Genomic DNA, 7,592 nt, shown 5'->3' with positions numbered 1-7,592 from the left:
TTTACCCTAACACCTCTCGCTGGAGAAGGAGATCATCCTTGTGCTCGACGTTGGAACCCGTAATAACCCCGCACCCGTAGAATACGAGTTTCATACTACTCTGTAATAATTTTTTTTTGTATTACTCAAAATGATTAAATTGTATTGCTCGTAAATTATTTTACATAAGTCAGTTTCCTTCGACATGTATCTTGTACTTCTTGGGAATATCAGTTTCGTACTTCTTGATCTTATAGGGTTTGTACTTCTCAATTACACAATTTTTATTAAGGCTAGTTTTGCATTTTTTATCTGCGCTGCTGCTTCAAGATATTCTGTACTGCTACTCTTCACTACAAAGAACCTTTTTTGCACTTCCCTAAGCTTGCTAATTCCACAGCTCCAAGTAGCAGCTGCAAAAGATGAGTACCAAATTAGCATAAAGGACACCCTGTACTGCTACTTCAAACTACTCGGTACTTCTCTCAGTGTAACTATGGTACTGCCTCCCTAGCAGGAATAATTCTCAGCAGGTACTTCCTCGCTCGCATGTTGTACTGCTCTGTACTTCTACATAAATATTGTATGTACTTCCAATTACTGCTACCTTTGTACTTCCCGTTGAACACCTCGATGGTAGGGATACACAGGCTACTACCAGTCTATTTCACCGCCGCTCGAGCTAATCTGCTATGCCGGGGCACGCTTCCGCCCGGCGCCCCGTACCGCCGCCATCCATGGAGATCTCCTTGGACGCGCTGCTAGGTGTGCAGAGGCACGGGCAGGACCTGGCCTACCGCCTCGCGCAGGGAGTCTCAGGGCCGCTCCTCCACCTCCACGTGCAGACGCCGCAGCTCCCGTGGCCCGCCCCGCCGCTCAAGCTCCTCCCCTTCGACATCGAGCTCCCCGCCGCCCCTTTGCGGTCGGCGTCGACCTCCCGGCCATGGCCGTCATGTCCTTCATGAAGATCGGCGGCCGGCTTGGGCAGGCCGGGTCTGACCTCGGCGCCCCCGTCGGCGGCGCCGTGCAGCAGCTGTCGTGGCAGCTTCCCGCGCCGTTCCGCGCACGGCGCCGGAAGTGGGAGGGGGCCGCCACGTCGCCGACGCCCGCGGCGGCGGTGGACGAGGGGGAAGCGGGGCTCTCCGCGGAGAGGGCTGCCGAGGGCGGGGTAGCCTTGGAGGGCGTCGGGGAAGGAGGCTCGGGTCGGATCGGGTCGGTCTCTGATTCAAAACTACCTTATATAAGGGCTTGCCTATTGTAGAATATTATTCTACAATCAGTTGTAGAATAGACCAACCCTATATGTATATATATAGGGTGGGTCTATTATGATAACACCCCTTAAGATTCTTATTCTAATAACACTAGCCTTATTCTGCACACCACCAACAGATCGCCGCCGCCCCTCCCCTCCCGACCTTCTACCGCGTCAGCGCCCTGGGAGCGCCGCCGTCCCTCCCCTCCCGGCCTTCTACGGTGGCAGCGGCTTGGGAGCGCCGCCGCCCCTCCCCTCCCGGCCTTCTTCCGCTGTGGCGGCCTTGGAGCGATGCCGCCCCTCCCCTTCCCGCTTTCTCCTGCGGCAGCGGCCTGGGAGCGCCGCCGCCCCTCCCCTCCCGGCCTTCTACCGCGGAAGCGGCCTGGGAGCACCGCCGCCCCTCCCCTCCCGGCCTTCTTCCGCGGCGGCGGCCTGGGAGCGATCCCGCCCGTCGCCTCCCTGCTTTCTCCCACGGCGGTGGCCTAGGAGCGCAGCCGCCCTCCCCTCCCGGCCTTCTTCTGCGGTGGCGGCCGGCAGCGACGCCGCCCCTCCCCTCCCGGCCTTCTTCCGCGGCGCCGGCCAGACAGCGACGCCGCCGTTTGCCTCTCGGCCTTGTTCTGCGGCAGGCACCGACCAACACCTCCCCCACCAGCATATAGGCCTTCTTCCACGGCAGCAGCTCGGTAGCGCCGCCACCGAACTCCTCCGGGCCTGCAATTAGCTGTACTTCATCAGATGTGGATTGGTGCTGCCTCGACATCAAACCAATTCGAGCAAGGACGAGTGTGCGCAAGGTTGCTTCATCCACGGCAGCTTCTCGGAATAAGTCTGCGTCGACCTTCAGAGCAAATCCTCCTTCCCCGTTCACCTTGAGCAACATCCAGACCGCTCTTGAAATTCTGAAGGGCAAGTGGACTACACGGGCGAAGTGAAAGTTGTGCAGACAGACGAGAAGGGAACTTCCTCCTGTAAACGCAAGAAATCACTGCGACACGAGGTAAGCAGTACACTTCCTCAACCATCTCACTGTAGTTATCCTAGACAAAGCAGTACAAGCAGTACAGCACGCCTACAAAACCTATGCAGTGCAGTTGCTTTGGTTCATTGTGGAGGAAAATGCAGTGCACTTACTCGGTTATGCAGTACGCTTGTATAGGTTCATTACGGATAACGATGCAGTGCGGTTGCTTCAGTTCACCTTGCGGGGTGATGTAGTCAGCCTGCAATACTTCGGTAGTACCATTTTGAACATATTGCAGTTCGCATGATTTAGTTCATTTAACCTGACAATGCAGCTCGATCATTTTGTGTGCAGGAAATGACGTTCAGCAGATACAAAATGCTGCGCATAATTGACAGCACTGATAACAACAACTTTCAGAAGAGTGGAGCTTCTTCTGAAAGAGATACTAGCTGGGTTACCCCTGAGATTCCTCGAGGATTCTTCACGATAACAAACAGGGTGCAGTACTCTCCGGAAGAAGATTTTTTCCAGGAAGAAGATGTAGTCGAAGATGACGATGATGTCACATTCGTCTGGGAAGGCACTCACCAATGGGATGATGAAGATGATGACGATGAAGATGAGCCAATAACAGTTCTCAACCCAGAGTATAAGCACGAGTTCACTACATTTGGACATCATGTCCGAACAGACAATGATGACATAGTTGAACACGATGTTGCAGCAGATGATGATTATGACTATGATGATGTGCCACTGCTCCAAAATTTTCAAACCAATCCACCGAGACGTCATCACAACACGGGATTACCACCATGTCCACCTGCTGCACCCCAAAACAGAGGTCAACGTCCACCTGCTGCACTAAAAAACAGAGCTCCAAGCAGACCTGTTGCATCAACTTCGACACTGCGACCACCAACGGTGCCTCGGTCAAAAGTAAACAACATGTACAAATCCTCCTCACTATTGCCACCGCGAGATCCTCAACTGCACAGATCTGCTATAACCCCTCCATGTCCAATACAACCCGGCGAGCTGCAAACACCATCGGGTGAACGACTCTACACACATGTAAGTTTATGTTCTGAAAAAAATAGTTGTAGTCCATTCAGATAACATTGTAGTGCACACTGATATTTCTTGTGAGGTTTGACCTATCATCTAATACATTGGATTCTTCTAAAAACTTAGGAACATTGCAATGCTTTATTAAACTCGTATGCACTCATATTTAAAAAACAGAACAGAACAAATTATCTCATAGAGCATTGCAATTAATGCAGGATAAAAACATGCCGATGAACCTCGTACCTGCTGCTGGAATGAAGTTCACCACGTACGACAAGGCATGGGACTTCTACAACAATTATGCAAGATGTGCAGGGTTTGGTATACGCAAGAGGGCAAAACATAGGACAAATGCCTACATTGTCTGCTCAAGAGAAGGGACGCACAAGCAGACTGTGTCAGATTATCACCAGGTACGTCAGAAGACATCAAAAAGGATTGGATGCAAGGCAAAGATTAGAGTCAAAAAGAGGAAGGATGGCAAATTTGTGATAGAAATGGTTCAACTCAACCACTATCACAAGATGCTGGAAAGCCCCGGGATGCTTTTGCACATGCGATCGCACAAAAAAGCCGATCCTTTGATAGACCAGTTAGTGAAAGACATGCAACGGGACAACCAAACACATGCTCAGATGATGTTGATGCTCTCGCATATGTCCGGTGGTCTGCAGTACATGGGACATACCAGCCGCGACTGGGTAAACAAGTAAGCACGTAACAGAGCATATCTCTTGAGCATTCTGTCGGTAATTATTCCCTGTTTGCTGAGATGAGTTTGCATTGTGTCTGAAAATGCAGGAAACAGAAGTTTGCCAGAGAAGAGTCCGAAGATGATGTCAAGAAACTTCTGGATTTCTTCGAGAAAATGCAGAAGATAAACCCAGAGTTCTTCTATGATTATGACATTGATGCAGATAACCGTGTAAGAAACGTATTTTGGGCGAACGCAAGTTGCAAAGGATCGTATGAAGATTTTGGAGACTGCATTACATTTGACACAACGTATAAAACTAACAAATTCCACATGCCGCTGGGAGTCTTTGTGGGGGTGAACCATCATCTACAGAGCACCATATTTGCTGTTGCACTCGTGCGAGATGAAACAATACCATCATTCGAGTGGGTTTTCAAAACCTTTCTAAGGTGTATGAACAACAAGCCGCCAATCTGCATGCTCACAGGTACAAAAAAACAACACCTGCATACTTACGTTTGTTTCATGCACTTATATTTCTTCCATCTATCTTGCACACACGCAAACAACTTAATAAAAAAACATTGTTTGTGACTTCTCAGACCAGTGTTCTTCGATGAAGGCAGCATTAAAAACTATCCTCCCACAAACTCTCCATAAGCTGTGTCGGTGGCATATCATAAAGAAGTACAAAGACCACCTCGCCTTGCTGTATAAGGCGCACGAGAAACTCAAGGATGAACTCAATGCGGTGCTGAACCACCCACTAATGCCGTCAGAATTTGAACAAGCATGGAAGAACCTCATTTAGAGGTACAACTTGCAAGACGACGAAGTGATGAATTCGCTGTGGGATGACAGGCACGAGTGGATCTCGGCTTACTACAAGGAAATTTTCTGTGCTCGGATGACTTCCACACAAAGAAGCGAGAGCATGAAACGCATACTGAAGAAATTTTTTGTCAAGGAGAAGCATGGTCTCCATCTGTTTGCTGAGCAGGTGGATAAGTGCATTCAGACCAGGAAGGCCGTCGAGCACGCAGAGACAGTAGCAAATGAGGTAAACAAAATGTCAATCAAAAACTGCTAAAATATGACTACAAAAACAAACAATTTTTTCATTTCTCTGGTTCGTAACAGTGCATTTGTGATCATGCAATCATATGTAAAAACAACAACCAAGTTTGGGTTCGAAGTTCAGCTATCAAAAGTGTATACAAGGGCAGTGTTTGCAGATTTCAAAGAAACACTCTACCATAGCACTGCATTCAGAGCAGACCAGTGCCCTGAGAACCCGACAAAGTATCTTGTACACCACTACAACAGATCGGATGCATTTGACTGGGCAAGGCATAATTTCCAAGTGGTCGTCGATGAAGAGAAAGGTGTCTACGAATGTGAGTGCAAACTCTGGACACACACAGGTGATACTCCTAGCAAAAAAAATTCTAGATTCTGATAGTCATGACGAAAGCTCACTTACTGAACTTTAAAAGTCCACATGCATGAGTAATTCACAAAACCAAATGAAGTTCACTTCTTTAAAAATGAACAAATAACAAAAAAAATATGTGTTTACTAATTTCATACAGTTCACTTACAAAACAAAAAAAATCATGTGTTTGTCTGCAGGGCTCTTTTGCGTCCATGTGTTATGCATGCTTTCTCATTTGAGAGTACTCAAGATTCCTGAGGTGTACATCATGAAAAGATACACCTGTAACGCAAGATCAGATGCAATGTTTGACAGAAGAGACTATGAACAAATAGCACCAGATGGAACCTCGCTTTTTTGCCGTAGAAAATTGTTGACAGAAACAACAATGGACCTTGCAAACAGAGCGACAAGGTCCGACGCTGGGTGCCACAAAGCATTGTCTGGTATGAGGGCACTGATGGAGGAAGTTGACGTGCTCAACGAAGAAGAAGAAGAAGAAGAAGCAAAACTAAAGCAAGTAGAGTAATCCCAGCATGATAATAATGCCGAGCAAGTAGAAAATACTGAACACAATGGAATTGGTGCTATCAAAAAAGAAACAATTCTTCCACCTCCTGTTTCAAACACAAGAGGAAGGAAGAAAGGGGGCGACGCAACCCAGAAAAAGGTGGCATGCAAGGAGAAAAATGATGACAAAAACAGTAAGCCACAGCCTGAGCTGGATAGTGATGGTCACCCACTGGGAATAAGAATGTGCAAAACATGTAATGAAATCAGCGGCCACAATTCTAGGACGTGTAAAAAAAGAGATGAACAAGAAACACAAGGACATGGCGATGCACAACCAAACAGAAATTCCACTCACAACACTAAGAAATGGACGAAACCGAGACGTTGTAGCATCTGCAAAAAGAGGAAGAGACACAATTCAAGAACCTGCCCCAAAAGAAAAAGAAAAAGATCAGAAAATGAGGAAGACGAAGAAGGTGATATCAAAGAAGAAGATGGTGACACAACTGAAGAAGAAATGGCTTATGAAGAGCAGATGGAGAAGAGGAGGAACAAGAAGAGAGTGAAGAGGATGAATAACGTGAAGAAACTGAAGAAACAGTGGCTTATGAAGAAACAGATGATGAATATGATGAAGAGGAAGAAGAGAGTGAAGAGAGTGAAGAGGACGAAGAACATGAAGAAACAATGCCAACAAGACCACCCCAAGGGAATGCTGCTGTACAGAAAAAACCGAGAACAACACTACTTTCAGAAAACAAGGTAGGAGCAAAGAAGGATGCAGTTCACAACACTGGAAAATGAAAACCACCATCAACCAGCACGTGGCGATCAAAGAAGGATGCAGTTCTCAGCACTCGAAAACAAAAGCAGCCAACAACCAGCACACGGGGAGCAAAGAAGGATGCAGTTTGCAGCGCTGAAAAACGAAAGCAGCCATCAACCAGCACGCGGGGATCAAAGAAGGATGCAGTTTGTAGCACTGAAAAACCAAAGCAGCCATCAACCAGCATGCAGGGAGCAAAGAAGGATGCAGTTCGCAGCGCTGAAAAATGAAAGCCGCCATCAACCAGCACGCGAGGGGCTACAAACACAAAGGTGCAGAGACAAGAACCAGCAACACCACCACGGAAAACAAAAGAAAGTGCGACATTAGACACGCTCCAGTCACCGCGTAGAAGCAGCAGGTTAACGGCCAAATAGATGAACTTCAATAAATTAATCATATGCATAGCAGTTTGCTTATCTCTATGACTTATGTATCAGTTTAAATTTTGTGTAAACACAAATTTCCCATTGACTATGAGTTATTCAACTAAACCATGTAAAGAGAAAATGGTATATAGAGTATACCATATATATAGCAGTCTAGAGTAAAACATTGACACATTTTGATTCAAAAACCATGTAAAAAATGTTGTTAGCTCACTTGCAGCACGAAGTTCAGAATAATAATTGAAGCGGTTCAGATAACAAAAGTGCTTATTACAAAACACATCAAAAAGATGAAGCATTCGACACGCAAAAGTACTTATTACAAATCAACCTCATAACCTTAGCCAATCACGTCAAACATGATTCTAACCGTACGATCCTCGAGTTCAAAGAAGTTGAGGACAACAACTTGCTCAGACTTCAGGCCACTATCAATGACAAATTCCTTCCACCCTTTCTGCAG

The 7,592-nt window shown here is 46.8% G+C and overlaps 1 pseudogene; it reads left to right on the top strand.

The window, feature by feature from the left end:
* Nucleotides 1-716: 716 nt before the first annotated feature.
* On the top strand, nucleotides 717-1,240 carry LOC123139211 (uncharacterized; annotated as a pseudogene).
* Nucleotides 1,241-7,592: the final 6,352 nt, after the last annotated feature.

The sequence above is a fragment of the Triticum aestivum genome, chromosome 6B (assembly GCF_018294505.1).
Source record: "Triticum aestivum cultivar Chinese Spring chromosome 6B, IWGSC CS RefSeq v2.1, whole genome shotgun sequence".
Classification (NCBI taxonomy): domain Eukaryota; kingdom Viridiplantae; phylum Streptophyta; class Magnoliopsida; order Poales; family Poaceae; genus Triticum; species Triticum aestivum.
Note: the sequence above shows the minus strand (reverse complement) of the source record. Positions and strands in the feature narration are given on the sequence as shown.